The following is an 18,318-nucleotide window of genomic DNA, read 5'->3' as shown; positions in this document are numbered from 1 at the left end:
CCTGCTGACCCCTTGTGGGCAGAGTGTGAATGCGCTGTGGCCAGACAGCCTTCCAGCGCCAGCCCCGCGGCCGCTTGCCTCCCGGGAGCCGGGCTCCCTCGTCTTCCTGTCCTTCGGCAGCCGGTTTACCAGGCTTACCAGGTTTGACTCGTCTCTGACAGTGCCGAAGCAGGTAGGTCTCTGGACCTTGGCTTCTTTCCCTGTCAAATGGGGATTTAAAAAAAAAAAAAAGACCCCCACCATATTTTAAGACACGAGGAAAAGCTTCAACTGGGGGGAAATGTAAATTCAAGACGCCAAAGGCCCCCAGTGCACACTCAAGAAATTCTTGGTGCCTGGCCAGAGTGATCAGAGATCATTCGACGATATGAATCAACCCTTTTCATGTCACAGCACATCCAGAAAATACTTGGCTAGCACACTGGGAGAGAAAGGAAGAGGCTTCTGTGGATCAGAGCTGCCCCAGGCTCACGGCCCAGCTAGCCCCAAGGCCAAGGGCGCGGACAATGCTGCAATCCTGAGCTGTCCGCGCCAGAGACAGAAGCGGTGGCCGAAGCGGCGGCGAGCCTTGCTGACATTCTCTTTCCCCTCTTTCCTGGGGTGGGAGGCCCTGCTCGCCGAGACTCGGGGGGGAGTGGTCGCTGAGCCACGGGCAAGGCTCTTCTCTGCCAGGCTGTGGCCACAGCGTGGCCGGCTCGCTTGCGCTCCCCTCCTAATGCAGGAAGGTGAGGCCATCCCAGCCAGCCGCAGAGCTCGGGGCAAGCAAAATCCTGAGAGGGGGCACCTGCCTTCGGTCTCCTCCCAAGCTTCTCGTTCTCTTTCCTCCTCCTGCTAGCCCTCCGTGCCTCATTGACTCATCCACCCCCCAAGCCCTTAATAAGTGGCGACCAGTGGCCAAACCCCGTGCCCGGTACTGGGACTGCGGGATGGAACTGTTGGCTTCAAGGAACTCAGTCCGGTGGAAAGAAAGACCTGGAAGGAGAGGCAGTGAAGAAGGTGCCCTAAGTCTAATGGATGTCTGCAAAGAGGAGGGAAAACCCAGGGGCCAGAGACAGCCTCAGAGAGCCTGGGAAGTTTGCAAGGACACTTGCAGCATAGATGGGGCCTGGAGGAGGGAAGAGGAGCCCGGGGAGTAATGAGGCAGCTTTCCAGAGAGAAGGACATGCACAAAGGAGGCTTTGAGACATGGAGAATGAAGCATGTTCAAAGCACTTCAAGTAGTCCAGTTGTTCGAGAATATAAACCACTAGATGGGGTCGGGGTAGGGGGGTGAGGAAGCCAGGCAGGCGGTAGCCAGATGAGAGAGGTGCCAATTACAGGAGTTTTTACTTCATTCTAAAGGCCACAAGGGGCCGCTGAGGCATTTTGAACAGGGGAGCCCCACGATCCCAATGCCTTCGAAGGAACACTTCTCTGGTGGCAGAGGCAAGGGCGAGTGTCAAGGCAGAGAGGCTGCTGAGGAGGCTTGTTGCAGTCATTCATTTGAGTTATACGGATCCAAAGCTCGAACTAGGACATTGTCAGTGAGGGCGGGAAAGAGGGATTCGAGAACCTTCGAATGAGCAGAATCAACAGACCATGATTGTTGTGGAGAAGGTGACGGGGGAGAGGGGTCATGCCGAGAACAGTGGCAGTTTTCCGGCTCGAGTCACTGGGTACGCGGTGGTCCCATTCACTGAGATTGGAACACAGGGAGGACGCAGGCTGGGGCAGGGGTGGAGACGAGCGCCATGGCGTTGAGGTACTTGTGGGACGTCAAGGGGGGAATGTCTCATAGCTTGGCCTGGAGATAGGAATTTGGACACCTTCGACCTATGGGGGTGGTTGAAGCCATGGTCATGAATGACTTTCAGAATAAGGAGAGAAGAGGACTAAGGGTGGAGCTCTGGACATCACACCATTCAAGGAACGTAAAGAAAATGGGAGAGAGCCGCGTGTCCTGGAAATGAAGAGAGGAGAGAGTGGCCATCAGAACCAGATGCCCCAGAGAAGTCAAATGAGACAGGGCCGAAGCCAGACGGCAGCGGGCCAGTCCCAGAAGCTTACACTGCGAAGGGGAAGAAAGAACAGAAGCTCGAAGGGGGCTCTGTGTCAAAGGAGGTTTTTGTTGAAGATAGTTGTTCAGGTTTCCATGCCGAGGGCAAGAGATGGAGGGGGTGGGGAGGTTGAAGCTTCGGGAAAGAGAGAGGAAATGAGTGAGTGATGGAGCAGGGCCCAAGGGGAGGTGAGGGGGACTGGACCCCAGCACACCGGGGAGGTGGGTCTCAGCCTTGGGCAGGAGGAGGGGGTGGGGGTAGGAGAAGAGAGTGTGGCAGGTCGGGTTTGCTGAAAAGCCAATTCTTTCTATTTTAAGATTTTATTTATTTACTTGAGGGAGAGATCACAAGTGGGGGGGCAGAGGGAGAGGGAGAAGCAGGCTCCCCGCTGAGCAGGGAGCCCGAAGCGGGGCTCAATCCCAGGACCCTGGGATCATGACCCGAGCTGAGGGCAGACGCTTCACGACTGAGCCACCCAGGCGCCCCAAGAAGCCAATTCTGAGATCAAGATCAGCAGGTTTATTAGGGAGTGCTCTTAGGAGCACTTCCACCACCCATGGAAGGGAAGGAATGGGAGCAGGATGGGAGGAAGGAGATGTTGAGCTGCAAGGTCGGTTCCCCAAAGCCTCAGGCAGCCCTATGGGAAACTCTGAAGCTAGGAGTGGGGACCAGGGGATTGGGCCTTTATACTCAGTCATTCATGGGGTGCAGGCTGCCCTGGGAAGGGGGCCTGCCCTCGGGCAGAGCAGCTTTCTTCAGCTGAGGCAATCCCCAAAGGGGTCTGAGAGCTGACGGCCATGTACCACAAGCACCACTGAGTCCAGTCCTCAAGGGGGTCCCAGGAGCACACCCAGTGCCGACGACAGAGAGGAAGGGGGCGCTGCTGCATTTGAGTTGAATCTGTGGGCCAGCCGGTGACACTGAAGAGGAGCTGCTCAGGGACAAACGACAGGATTGCCAAGTGGTGTTGGGATCTTAGTGAAAACTAGAGGACGAATCATTTAGGCACGCCCAAATAGTGTTCAGATTTCAAGGTCCCTCATCTTTGGCCACATGGATCCGCCCTCTCTCCCTTGGATTAGTTTGTACCAGGAAACGTGCGTATTATTTAGAGAAGAACTGTGTTGCTAAATTCCCCAACTTTTTACCTCAACTACTTCCTTTTTTAAAAGGGTTTATTTTTTTGTTGTAATCTACACCTAACATGGGGCTCCAACGGACAGCCCCCGAGATCAAGAGTCACATGCTCTTCTGGCCAAGCCAGCCTACCTACGCTACTTCCTAAACGGGACTCAGATCCCAGGATTTGGGTAGATAACCATTATTTTTGTTACGACAATCATTACTTATGTTAATGCCAACAATCTAGCTAATAGGCAAATAAAATTATGTGGATATTGCATGTTATAAAAACCACTCAGAAAACTATTTCTGAACGGACAATGAATAAACACTTGTCTCTGAGCAGATGAATGAAAATTACAGGCGTCAGGACTAAATCTAATTAGTAGGCAAATACAATATGTAGAAAATGACAAAGGAAAACTAATTATAAAGCTACAAAGGAAAACCCACGACGGTGGTGACCCGACATAGAACCGGAGGCTCATCAGGTACTAGAGTGACAAAAGAGAAGTATGCTGCTTAATTACATGGGCTTTCTGAATCCATACAGGAATGACATAGATGACCGTTCAGAAACAGTGCGGTCTGTTCTGAGAAGAAAGGGTCCCCGCATGGCGGGGGGGTGGCGCAGAATGAGAGCCCCCCTCAGCTTACAGGGCGGGGCCAGGCCACCAACTGTGCCTCACTCAGGAAGACAGCTTGCCGCCCCTGAGCAACTCTGAGTGAGTAGCAACGACTTTTCTAACCGGCCGTAGCAATAGGGTTCCTAGGACGAAATGAAATATCCAATTCAAGAACAAAGTCAGCCTTGATGACGGGGCCTCACCCTGTGTCCCCACACAGGTTTGCCGCCGAGCATGCATTTTAACAAAGGCTTTGTCGATAGGGCGATGAGTGACTCTGATTGCAGGAACATTAGGACAGAGAGAGTGGCAGACCGGGAGGGGAGCTATTTAGGAGGGATCACCTTGGTGTGCCCTAAATCATTCTAGATACAAGGGGAGTCAGTCCTGCTGCCAAGCCTGGCCTTAGGGGAGAGATGGGGCTACCTACAGCTTCTAGGGGCAGATCCCTCCTAGTAGATACCATTTTCTAGCTCTTGCCGCCAGCCTGCCAGACCACTAGGTGTGAGTTCTGGGAGTGCCAACTCTTGTTCGCCATCCCATACCTCCTAACCCTGGAAACACACGCACGCGCGCCCACACACTCACACACATGCACACACAAACACATGCACACACACATCCCACAGGTGATCTTCTGAATCTCTAATGACAGTACCTACCTTACCATGTTCCAGACCATCTACTAGGGGTTTTGCCTTGTCTTTTCCCCTCGAGAACCCTATAAAGTAGGCACTGCTGTGTTCCCCACTTTATAGATGAGGACATAGATGCAAAGACGTAAAGTGATCTGTCCAAGGTCACAGGCAAGCTGAAGGTAAGGTTGTGCGTTTCCCATAGACTATTATGCCTCCCACAGTTTGAGTAGATTCCTCCCACAGACCGGTGATTCCTAACCATTCTTTCTTTCTTTCAAGATTTTATTTTTTTATTTGAGAGAGAGAACGAGCAGGGGAGAGAGGCAGAGGGAGAGGAAGAAACAGGCTCCCTGCTGAGCAAGGAGCCCGATGCAGGACTCCATCCCAGGACTCCAGGATCATGATCTGAGTCAAAGGCAGACGCTTAACCAACTGAGCCACCCAGGTGCCCTTCTTTTTTTTTTTTGTAAGATTTTATTTATTTATTTGAGAGAGAGAGAGCATGAGCAGCGAGGAGAGGGAGAAGCAGACTCCCAGAAGAGGGAGAGCAGGGAGCCCAACTCCGGGCTCGAATTCAGGACCCTGGGATCATGACCTGAGCTGAAGGCAGACGCTTAACCGACTAAGCCACCCAGGCGTCCCTAACCATTCTCTCTTCATGGGCCCCTCTGGTGAAATCAGTGACTCCCCTTCACAGAAAAATGCCCATCTCTCGCATGCACACAAAACATATTTAATTTCAAGGAGTGCAGGGACTCTCTGAAGCTCAACCTGAACCCTGTGGAACCCAGTTTAAGGACCTCTGTTGTAGGCTAGTCCACTCCCAGGAAGCAGTTTGTCCCAGACCCAGCTTGGCTCATCGTGCCCCTAGCTTCCTCTGGGAGAGCTGACGTCCCGGCTTGGGGGCTACCCTCACAGCTGGGGTTCAGAATGCTCGGGCTTTGTAACCCGGCACTCGCGACCTCCTCTCCCCGCCCCCCCCCCCCCGACCCCGTGAGGTTTCTGGTGGGCTGGCCCAGCCGCGGGCCAGAGAAAAGAAAGCTCTAAGCTGTTCCACAACGAGATCGGGGCACTGGGCTCGGACTGCGGAAGCCGAGAGGGAGGGAAATCGAGCTCCCGGGCAGAGCCGGTGAAAACAGGTGAGGCCAAGGGCGCCCCGGGCCCTGCCACAGGTCAGAACTGGAAATGGAAGTCGAGAAAGGATACAAGGGGGCCCGCAGAGGGAGACTCGCTTGAGGGCCTGTAGGGTGGGTGCTGCGGTGTGGCTTCCCCTCCCAGAAGGGCAGTAGATGTGAGCCGTTCCAGAGCTCCAAGAGCTGGCTGTGCGGCAGAGCCGTGCGAGATTCCCCTCCGAGCTCAGGACAGAGGGGGCGACCCCGTCTGCGGCTCGTGCACGAAGCAACAGGTCGCCCGGCACCCGTGCTACGCACTTGACAAATGCGAACCCGCTCAGTGCTCCCAGCTCCAGGGGAGGTGGGTACTACCGTCGCCTCCGCTCGACAGATGGGGAGCCCTGAAGCCCGGGTGGGGGTGGGGGGTCAGGCGACGTGCCTGAACTTACACAGCGAGTAAGAGGCAGAGCGGGCTTCCAACTCCGGCCGTCCCGGCTCGGCACCACGGAGCTCGGCGGAGAGCGGGACCAGGGGCCGCGCCCGCGACGGGCCAGGGAGCCGGGAGCGGCGCACACGCACACGCAGACGCGGTCTCTGCCCCGGAGGGGCGCACGCCTAGCGGGCCACAGGTGACCCCGGCCCGATGGCATGCGTGTCCCCACCAGGGCGGGGAGGCTATGGCCGTGCTCCAGAGTGGCCGGGGGTGGGGGGTGTGGAGGGGGGCGGCCCAGGCTCCAGAGCGGCAGCCTGCAGCTTGCAGGGGGTCGGAAGCAGATACCTGGAGGGAAGAGCGTTCCAGGCGGGGGAAGGGCAAAGGCGAAGGCCTCAGGCGGGGAATGTGCCAGGCGTGTGTGAGAGCCCCTGACGGGACCGCAGGGGCTGGAGGGGAGTGAGTGCAGGGCCATCTCGTAGTAGGAGCTGGCGGTCAGAATGAATGAACGAGTACTGGCGATTGTGCGTGGTGCCTACGAGCAGGGGGAACCAAAGTGGTTCCCCAGCTTGGAAGCCCTCCAAATCGTGCTGGGACTCCCTGGGGGAGGGTGGGAGGCCCCACAGGAAACTCTATTAATAACTCGCTCTCTCCAGAGCTCCATTCCAAAGGCATGACTGGATTCGCTCCTCCACCCCCGACCCCCAGCCACCCGGGAGGACAGGCAGGGGCTTCCTGGAAGCTCATCCTCCCTCTCGGTCTGAGGCTGGGGCTGAGCCGGCAGGAGCAAGCTGAGATTAAGACCTGACCTTTCGGGGCGCCTGGCTGGCTCAGTCGGTAGAGCATGAGACTCTTTACCAAAAAAAAAAAAAAAAAAAGACGACCTTTAGAGTTTACAGTCTACCCTTCCACCTCCAGAGAGTACTCCGCTCACTCGTCCTCTTTGAGCCTGCGATGGAGGCCATGATGGGCTGGGCCCACCTGTTCCCTCTGGTCCTTCTGAGAGGAAAAAAACCCTTTCAGTGAGGGTCTTTAGACAGCAAATTCTCTTTCAGAGTCCTACTTTCCCACTTCCCTCCCTCTCTCTGGCTCTACCTTCAGAGGCAAAAAGAGTAAGTGGCCTTGCCCTCCTTGTGGGATGTCTGTGTCTCAGTCCCAAAGTCAAACCCTCTGTTGTCTAGAAGATGATTTGTAGTTCTCTAGAGATTTTGGACATGAGCTTTATACTTTCCTGTATTAGAAATATCTTCGCCCGCTCTGTGGTTTGCTATTACACTCTCTTAATGGTGGTTTTTTTGTTTTTGTTTTTTATGAACGGAAGCTCTTAATTTTAATGTAGCCAAATGCATACATCTTTTATGGTTAGTGCTTTTTGTGTTTTGATTGAAAAGTCTTTCATTTCCCAAAAATAATGAAAATATTTTGCTATATTATTTCCTAGACTTTTTTTTAGAAGTTTTATTTGTTTTGTTTAAAGATTCTATTTGACAGAGAGAGCGCAGGCGCACAAGCAGGGGAGTGGCAAGCAGAGCGAGAGGGAGAAGCAGGCTTCCCGCGGAGCAGGGAGCCCGATGGAGGGCTCGATCCCAGGACCCCAAGATCATGACCCGAGCGAAAGGCAGCCGCTTAACGACTGAGCCACCCAGGCGCCCCTAGAAGTTTTTTTGTTTTTTTTTAAGTAAACTCTACACCCAGTGTGGGGCTTGAACACATGACCCTGACATCAAGAGTTGCATTCTCTACCAACTGAACCAGCCAGGCACCCCATTTTCTAGAAGTTTTTTTTTATTTAACCTTGCTCAAAATTGCTCATTTAGATCTATGATTTATCTGGAATTGATATTTATGGATAATATGAGGTAGTGGTCAAGTTTTCTTTTTGCCATATGGCTAGATAATTGTCCTAGCAAAGTTTATTGGAAAAAAAAAAAATCCTTTTCCCACTGAAGAGCAATGGCACCTTTGTTATATAGCGGTTATATCTGTGTGGGTCTGTTTCTGGATTCCCTATTCTGTTCTATTGGTCTATTTGCCTATCACTGGGCCAACATCATATTGTTTTAATTACTTCTGCTATATAATAAGATAATATCTAGTAGAACTATCTTCCCACCTAGTTCTTCAAGAGTGCCTTGGCTATTCTTGGACCTTTTCCATAGAATTTATTTTTTTAAAGATTTTATTTATTTGTCAAATAGAGAGAGCACACAAGCAGGGGGAGCAGCAGGCAGAGGGAGAGGCAGGCTCCCTACTGAGCAGGGAACCTGGATGCGGGGCTCAATCCCAGGACCCTGGGATCATGACCCGAGCCGAAGGCAGATGCTCAACCGACTGAGCCACCCAGACGTCCCAAGAATTTAAATTACCTTGTCAAGCTCCCCCTGCCCCCAAACACACACACACATACAAATGTTGGGATATTTGAATGGGGTCTCATTGAATCTATAAATCACTCTGCTGAGAACTGATGCCTTAAAGCTATCGAGTCTTCCAACCCATGAATATCACTCCATTCATTTGGGTTTTAATTTTTCTCGATACTCTTCCATATTTTTCTATGTAAAGGCCTTACCCATGTTTTCCTAGATTTATCCCTAGGTATTTTTTATGTTATTATAATGACTTAGTATTTATTAAGTTTCCAAATGCTTGTTGCTTATATAGACAAATACAATTAGTTTTCCATATTGACCACATGTTCAGCAACCTATCTAAATTCATTTATCAATTCAAATGTTTATCCTTCAATTCTTTTGGATATTCTTTGTACACAGTTGTGTCTTCTATAAATGATGACAGCATTATTTCTTCCTTTCTAGATCTTTAATCTTTTTGTTTCTTTTTCTTCTTTTATTGCACTGGCTAGGCTTTCCAATACAATAGTAACAGAGGGAATCCTTGTCTCATTTCCAATTTCAGGAGGCAAGCTTTTAAGTATGATACTTCCTGTATAATTTTTTGTAGATACCTTTGATCATAATTAAGAATTTTTCTTCTATTCCTAGTCCCTTACTCCCGTGTGTATCCTTACAGTAAATCCCAATTATTTAAGATAACTTGAGTATCTGTTCCTAATATCCAAAAAAAACCTAATTAAAACAATGACCATTTTGTCACTTCCTTTAAAATATTTATTCCTCTCAATTTTCTTATTTTATTCAGTAAGGTAGAACATCCAGAATAATATTGAGTAATAGCAATGATGGCAGGCATCCTGGTCTCATTCCTAACATTAATGAAAATGCCTCTAGGATATCATCTAAATTTTACTTGTTAGTATCTTATTTAGAACTTTAAAACATCTATATTCAGGATTTTTTATATGTATATTTTTAGGTGAGATTGGTCCACACATTTCGTTTTCCTGCTATCATTGTTAGGTTTGGTATCAGTTATCCTATTTTCATATAAAGAATTGGGGGAAATGACCTTTTTCTAGTCTCTAAAACAGTTAAAGAACTGTCTATTCATTGAAGTTCTGCTAGAACTCAATGACACATTTTCATTACCCAGAGATCACCGCTGTTAGTATCTTAACGCATATCCTTCCAGATCTTCCCCCTCCCCGTGTATGTGTATATACACATGAACAGATATATAATAAACCAAGTAAGATCACTCCATATACTGTTCTGTAAACTGCTTTTTTCAGCCAATAGTCTTCACAATTTTAATAAATTTTCATCTCATCTAATCCCACATATTTATATTTTTCCAGTTGACCCTGAAATGACTATCCAAAGCATAACCCAATCCACAACAAGGCATTAATTGCATCTGATTGGTTTTTTTAAAAATATTTATTTATTTGTCAGAGACAGAGAAAGAGAGCACAAGCAGGGGGAGTGGCAGGCAGAGGGAGAAGCAGGCTTCCCGCTGAGCATGGAGCCCAAGGCGGGGCTTGATCCGGGGACTCTGGATCATGACCTGAGCTGAAGGCAGATGCTTCACCGACTGAGCCACCCAGGTGCCCTGCATCTGATTGTTTTGAAAAGGAAAGTTTTTCTAACAATTATATCTGCCTTATAATGTAAATGGCTGCTTTGGGAAATGGTAAGACTGGAGACTCTCAAGCACTGAGACATGGACCAATGTGTCTGGGGGGCTGCCCGGAGAATTCCGGCACATGGGAGGTTAGAGCACATGACTTTTAAGGTGGTTTTCCAAAGTTGAGTGATGAAGATACTAGGACTGATTTTCTACAAATCGTATGATTGTATCCCTTTTGCCCTGGCTCCTATCCCCTCCTGTCTACTCAGGTAGATTACTCCAGTAATTCTCTCTCCGGCATGATCAATTTCTACTTCTCTCTTGGCTTTTTCCACCAGCATTCAAGTATGCTGTTATTTCTTCCATCTTGAAAATACCTACTGTCAATCTTACTACCCACTCCACCCACATTTCCCCTTTCCTTTTACAGCAAAACTCCAAAAAAAAAAAAAAAAAAAGTCATCTGTATTCACTGCCTCCAATTCCTCTCCTCCCGTTCTCTCTTGAACTCACTCCTGTCAGGCTTTTTTGCTCACACCACTCTATTGAATTGCTCTTGTCAAGGTCACCAATGACCTCCACTAAATGCAGTACTCATTTCCAAGTCCTCATCTTATTTACATGTGCTGGCCATTTGCCTATTTGCTCTCAGAGCCACCCCCCTTCTGCTCTGTTGTGTAGAACAGACAACTACATTTCCCAGGTGCCCTTCCCCTCTGACTTCCGGTCGGGCTTGGCCAATGGGAATTCCTGGCTGAAGACTGGCGAGCAGGAGGGGAGAAGCCAGCCCCTTCCTTCCCTCTGTGTGGAGGGTCGTCTGTAACAGTGACTGCCTCTCTTCCATGGCTCCCCCTAGATAGGCCCTCCCTCCACAGACCAAGGTCCTGCTGGGCCGGCCTGCTTCTGCTTCTGCTGGGTGGTCCCTGATCCTGGACTTGAGTACCACCACCTTCTATTTTTACCTCCTGTGGAGGTGAAGCAGCTATAAGCTCTAGAGGTGAAGCAGCTTCCTGCCGTTGCTTAATTTCTGGGTTAATTCACCATCTCCACCTTCGCTTCTCAGCACTTCCTGAAAAGAACAGCTCTCACCTGAGTAACCAATTCCTCATGTTAAGTTCTTTCTGTTTAAAATTCTGTGTGGTTTCTGTTTTCTAACTGGCCCCTGGCTGAAAGAAAACATCCACTACTTAGGAGCGCCTGGGTGGCTCAGTCGTCAAACGCTGCCTTCAGCTCAGGTCATGATCCCAGGGATCGAGGCCCGCATCGGGCTCCCTGCTTGGCGGGAAGCCTGCTTCTCCCTCTCCCACTCCCCCTGCTTGTGTTCCCTCTCTCGCTGTGTCTCTGTCAAATAAATAAATAAAATCTTAAAAAAAAAAAAAATCCACTTCTCTTAGCTTTCAGGATGGTTCCCTCTGCTTCCCTCCAACCTTACTAGCCTAAGTAATAGTAAGCCTAAACTTACTATTTCTATTCAGTCTTCTTGGCTGATTTCTCCTCATCTCCTCATCAAGATCCCATTAAATGTTGGGAGTGCCCCAGGATTCAGTCCTTGCATCCATGCTCTTTGCCATTTATACTTACGTCTTTGGGACTCTCATCCTGGCTCGTGGCTTTGAATAACATCTATCTACCAAAACCTCCCAAATTTCTCTCTCTAGCTAGACCTCCCCAGTTGAGCTCCAGACTACATAGCCAACTGCCTACTTGATGTCTCCACTTTGATAGCCAGTAGGCATTTCAAACATAACACATCCGTCCAAACAGTGTTTGGCTTTCCCCCGCAAAAGCTATCCCTCTCCATCTCAGTAAATGGCACTTCGATTCACCTAGTTATTCTAGCCACAAATCAAGAAGTTGTCCTTGATTTCCCTCTTCCCCTCACTTCCCATGTCCAATCCATCAGCTCGTCCTGATAACAACCCCCCCCCCCAAACACATCTCCATTCACTTTCTCCAACTCTTCCTTTCCTACCCTGGCCCAACCGCTCTCATCGCTCGTCTGGGCTACGACTGTCGTCTGATTGGTCTCCCTGCTTCCATTCCGGCCCCCCAATGACAAACCATTTTCTGTGTGGCAGCTAGATTCATTTTAAAGCATAAATCATGTTACTCTTCTGCCTAAAAGTCTCCAATAATTTCCCCACTGTGCCTTTAAGGTCCAAACTCCTTGTTTGGGCCTGCAAGGCTGTATATGGCCGGGCTCCTGCTCACTCCTGTGACCGCACCTCTTGCTGCATGCTCGTTCTCTCACTCAGTGCAATCTAGTCCTACTGGCCTTCTTTCTGTTCCTCCAACATGCTCAGCTCACCACTCCGCAGGGCCCTCGTATTTCCTATTGCCCTCATCTGGGTTGCTGTCCCCTCCCATCCTTAGCTGGCTGAAATCTTTCTCATCCTTCAGGTCTGAGAGGATTAACGGCCCCTCCTCAGAGTCCATCCCTGGTCACCGGTCATTCTCTGTCACATCACGCTATTTTAACTGATCCATTTCGTGTTTACTTGTCTGGCACCCCTGCCCCCGAACGTGAGCTCCTTTGTTCTCCACTCTGTCCCAAACTCCTCATGCGAAATCTAGCACCATAACAGCTACTCAGTATAAAGTAGTTGATTGAGGAAGGTACCAGAGTAGCCTTGAGCAGGAAGCGGGCTACCTCTTCCTCCGGGACTGGAAGAAGAGAAGGTCGGGAATGGATGCAACTAAGGATGCCACTATGCCCTCGATGCTTTGGGAAGAAAAATGTCTGCTGCGAGAGGGGGGGGGCTTGCAGGCAGAGAGGTTGGGGGAAAGCACTGAAGGCTCTGAATTGTTCCAGAGGAAAACGGGAGGGCTGCTGACGCAAACACACGGGAGGATCGGCTAGCTGTGGCGGGACCCCATCTGATATGAAACCAGATATTCATGATGTCGGACTCCACCCACTTACAGGATCTGGACACTCATCTATTTGGGCAAGAGGTCAGAGAAAGCAGATTGTGGGGCTGCTGCTAAACTGGGAGTTTGCAGGGCAGATGGTATAATATTAAAAGGAGGTAAGGGGCGCCTGGGTGGCTCAGTTGTTAAGCGTCTGCCTGCGGCTCAGGTCATGGTCCCAGGGTCCTGGGATCGAGCCCCGCATCGGGCTCCCTGCTCGGCGGGAAGCCTGCTTCTCTCTCTCCCACTCTCCCTGCTTGTGTTCCCTCTCTCGCTGTGTCTCTGTCAAGTGAATAAATAAAATCTTTAAAAAAAAAAAAAAAGGAGGTAAGATTTATCTATTTATGTTTCCAATGAAGCACGGTTGCTGTAACAGAAAGCAAGTCCAGAGTATTGATCAGAATGCTTGATAATTAGGAATTGTTGGCAGCGGCTTAGAATATTTGGGCAGAAGAGCGCTACTGTATAAATTGGTGTAAATTTTTTTTAAAGAACTGTAGGCCTGGCCTCTGCACACCAGACTCTAATCACTGTCATTGCCTCTCACCCACTTCCCAGACCTGCTGTAACTCCATACCGGCTTACCTCGAGACCTCTGAGCCAAGAGACAATAATGTGTCCCCTGGACACTGCCACAAATACATATTATGAATTTTCCTTACGGCCTTCCCCAAAAGGTCCGGCACCTACTGACCACAGTTCCTGTCAGCTAGAGAAGGAGAGCCAGAACACAACCACACGATAAGTCAGACTGGGGGCTCAGAGCAGGGGGTCAGGAGATAAATGGAATTTCAGCCAGAGTTTGTATCAGAATAGGTCTCAGGGAGTTTGCAGATCCACTCGGAGATTATTTTCCTTGTTTAAAAGGAAGTAAGGCTTGGGGCACCTGGCTGGCTCAGTTGATAGAGCACGTGACTCTGGGTCTCGGGGTTGTGAGTTTGAGCCCCATGTTGGGTGTAGAGATTAAAAAATAAATTAAAATTAAAACAATAAAAAAAAGAGGTAAGGTTTACAATAGCACCAGAAAAAAACCCAAGTATTTAGATATAAATTTAAACAAAATATTTGCCAGATCTGTACAAGAAAACTACAAAACACTGATGATGGAAATCAAAGATCTAAATAAATGGAGAGATAACTGTGTTCATGGGTTAGAAAATGCACTATTATTAAGATGTCCATTCTCTCCAACTTGGTCTTTAGTTTTTACACAATTCCAATCAAAATTCCAGGAAGAATTTCAGAGATACCAACAAGCTGATTCTAAGATGTATATGGAAAGGCAAAGGAACTAGAATAACCAAAGCGATTTTTAAAAAGAGCAAAGCTGGACAAGTCATCCTACCCAATTTCAAGACTCACTACAAAGCTATAAGAACCAAGGCAAGCCAGTGTGGTATTAGCGCAAGCATAGACAACAGACAAAAGAGAAAGTCCAAAAATACAGTTAATTGACTTTTGACAAAGGTACAAAGGCAACTGAATAGAGAAAGGAAAGTCTTTTCAGCAGATGGTGCTGCAACAACTGGATGTCTATATGCAAAAAAAAAAAAAAAATGGGGTGCCTGGGTGGCTCAGTCGTTAAGCGTCTGCCTTCGGCTCGGGCCATGATCCCGGGGTCCTGGGCTCCCTTCTCCACGGGAAGCCTGCTTCTCCCTCTCCCACTCCCCCTGCTTGTGTTCCCTCTCTCACTTGTGTCTCTGTCAAATAAATAAATAAAATCTTAAAAAAAAAAGAACCTCTACACATGCATCACACCTTATACAAAAATGAATTCAAAATGGGGGCGCCTGGGTGGCTCAGTTGGTTGAGCGTCTAATTTTTTATTTCAGCTCAGGTCATGATCTCAGGGTCATGAGACCAAGCCCCACATCAGGCTCCATGCTCAGCGGGAAGTCTGCTTGAGATTCTCTCCCTCTCCTGGCTCGCTCTCGCTTTCTCTAAAATAAAAATAAATCTTTTTTAAAAAATTAATTCAAAATGGATCGCAGACCTAAATGTAACATATAAAACTTACAGAAGAAAATCTGCATGATCCTGGGTCATGAAAACTACTATCCTATTAAGAAAATAAAAAGACAACCACCACCCTGGGAGATATTGCAAATCACATGTCTGATAAAAGATTTGTATCTAGACTATACAAAGAGCTCTTAAAACCCAACAATAAAAAAACAAACCCAATTTAAAAATGGGCAAAAGATCTGAAGAGATGCTTCTTCAAAGAAGACATACGGGGCACCTGGGTGGCTCAGTTGGTTAAACGACTGCCTTCGGCTCAGGTCGTGATCCTGGAGTCCCGGAATCGAGTCCCGCATCGGGCTCCCTGCTTGGCGGGGAGTCTGCTTCTCCCTCTGACCCTACCCCCTCTTGTGCTCTCTCTCTCTCAAATAAATATATAAAATCTTAAAAAAAAAAAAAGACATATGGATGGAAAATTAGCTAATAAAAATATGTTTAAGACAACAAATCAAATAATCCAATTAAAATAACTAGACCTTTCTCCAAAGATATTATACAAATGGCCAAGAATCATATGAAAAGTTACTCAACATCAATAATTGTGGGGCGCCTGAGTGGCTCAGTCAGTTAAGCATCTGCCTTTGGCTCAGGTCATGATCCCAGGGTCCTGGGATTGAGCCCCGCATTGGGCTCCCTGCTCAGCAGGGAGTCTGCTTCTCTCTCTGCCTCTGCCCTTCCCTCCCACTTATTCTCTTTCTCAAATAAGTAAATAAAATCTTTTTAAAAAATTAAACATAGAATTACCATATGATCCAGAAATCCCACTTCTGGGTATTTGCCCAAAGATTTGAAAGCAGGGTTGCAAAGACATCAGCTGTCATTAGGGAGATGCAAATTCAAAAGCACAAGATACCACTGAGAAACTGTCATGGATCAGAGGAGACTAAAGAGACATGGCAGCTAAATGCAGTGTGCGATCGTGAATGGGGTCCTCGAACAGAAAGAGGACATAGTGGAACAGCTAGTGAAATCCAAATAAAGTGTGTGGCTTAAGATTATTGCACCAATGTTAACTTCTTAAGTTTTGGGCACTGTACTATGGTTTTATATATATTAGTCTGCTTGGGCTGCTATAACCAAATACCATAGACGTATGGTGGTGTAAACAACAGACATTTATTTCTCACAGTTCTGGAGACTGGGAAGTCCAAGGTCCAGGTGTCAGCTGATTCAGTTCCTAGTGAGAGCTCTTTTCCTGGCTTGCAGATGGCCGCCTTCTTGCCATGTCTTCATGTGGTAGAGGGAGAGGCAGGTAGAAAGAGAGAGAGCTCTCTGGTCTTTTCTTCTAAGGGTACTAATCCCATCATGAGGGTCCCATCTCATGACCTCATCTAAACCTAATTACTTCCCAAAGGCTCATCTCCAAATCCCATCACACTGGGGGTTAGGGCTTCAACATAAGAATTTTGGAGAGGACATGTTCAGCCCAAAGCATTATATAAGATGTTAATATTAGGGAACCTGAGTGAAGAGTATACAGGAGCTCTCTGGACTATCTCTGGAACTCTTCTGTACATCTAAAAGGATTCAGAGAGTTTAAGGTAAAAAAACCCAAGGTCAGAGGCACCTGGCTGGCTCAGTCAGTACAGTGTGTGACTCTTGATCTCAGGGTTGTGAGTTCAAGCCCCACGTTGGGCATATAGAGCCCACTTTAAAAAAAAAGAACAAATGGGGCGCCTGGGTGGCTCAGTCATTAAGCGTCTGCCTTCGGCTCAGGTCATGATCCCAGGGTCCTGGGATCAAGCCCTCTCCCTCTCCCACTCCCACTACTTGTGTTCCCTCTCTCGCTCTGTCAAATAAACAAATAAAATCTTTTTTTTTTTTTTTTAAGATTTTATTTATTTGCGAGAGAGAGAATGAGAGACAGAGAGCATGAGAGGGAGGAGGGTCAGAGGGAGAAGCAGACTCCCCGCCGAGCAGGGAGCCCGATGCGGGACTCGATCCCGGGACTCCAGGATCATGACCTGAGCTGAAGGCAGTCGCATAACCAACTGAGCCACCCAGGCGCCCACAAATAAAATCTTTAAAAAAAAAAAAAAGAACAAACAAACTCAACGTCAGAAGGGTTGAAGGTGAGAGGACTTCAGATCCCCAACCATAGGATCAGACTGGGTCAGAAAGATGATGGGTAGTGACAGAATGGCAATACTGGGAGAAAACAGGAGGATCGAGGTTCTGTGAAGTGTAGAAGCAGGTTTAGTTCATCATAAGTGATGGTTTTTGTTTTCCTGGAGGAGTATCAGATACTAAAAGCTCAAGTGTGATGGACTGTGCTTTGTTATAACTGAGTAAAAAAATGGAGTAGTTGGGGACACCTGGGTGGCTGAGTTGGTTGGGCGTCTGCCTTCGGCTTAGGTCATGATCTCAGGGTCCTGGGATCGAGTCCCACATCGGGCTCCTTGCTCAGCGGGGAGCCTTTTTCTCCCTGTGCCTGCCACTCCCCCTGCTTGTGCTCTCTCTCTGACAAATAAATAAATAAAATCTTTTTAAAAATCTTACAAAAAACAGAGTAGTCAGAGAGGTAAAGCAGCAGCAGAATAAAACATCAAGGAAATTAAAAAGGGAAGCTTTTGCCTTAAGAAAAGGAGGTGGTCCACAGTGATAAGGATCGCAAAATGGTGGAGACAAGCTAGTTTTTAAAAAAGATTTTCAATTTCTCTTATGCAGCAGAATTACACTTCCAAATGTCACTAATTATTAGTGGAAACATTTTATAACATTTTACTATTTTATTACAGTTGACAATCTGCACAAACACAAAAGAAAACAGAGTAAGAGTCTCCAAAATTTCAATATGGCTCTTAGTACTAACATTTTTTTTTTAAAGATTTCATTTATTCATTTGAGACACACAGATATCGAGAGAGAGAGCATAAGCAGGGAGAGAGGCAGAGGGAGAGGGAGAAGCAGGCTCCCGCTGAGCAGGGAGCCCGATGTGGGGCTCGATCCCAGGACCGTGGGATCATGACCTGAGCCGAAGGCAGACACTTAACGACTGAGCCACCCAGGCGCCCCTCTTAGTACTAACATTAAAACACCGTATTTGCTGCTAAAATCCTACAAGAAAATAAAGAGAATAGAGAAACCATGGCATATCATTTTAGTATTTCAATATGAAAGAAGCAAACATTAAAGAGCACATGTTTATTTGGTGCTAATGACATCATGATTTGCAGTCTTTTTTTTTTTTTTAAGATTTTATTTATTTATTTATTTGACAGAGAGACAGACAGAAGAGCACAAGCAGAGGGAGTGGCAGAGGGAGAGGGAGAAGCAGGCTCTGCATCGAGCAGGGAGCCTGATGCGGGACGCGATCCCAGAACCCTGGGATCATGACCTGAGCCAAAGGCAGACGCTTAACCATCTGAGCCACCCAGGCGCCCCATGATTTGCAGTCTTAAAGACGAAGCAAAATGTGTAATTTGAACCAGA

The sequence above is a fragment of the Halichoerus grypus genome, chromosome X, assembly GCF_964656455.1.
Source record: "Halichoerus grypus chromosome X, mHalGry1.hap1.1, whole genome shotgun sequence".
Classification (NCBI taxonomy): domain Eukaryota; kingdom Metazoa; phylum Chordata; class Mammalia; order Carnivora; family Phocidae; genus Halichoerus; species Halichoerus grypus.
Note: the sequence above shows the minus strand (reverse complement) of the source record.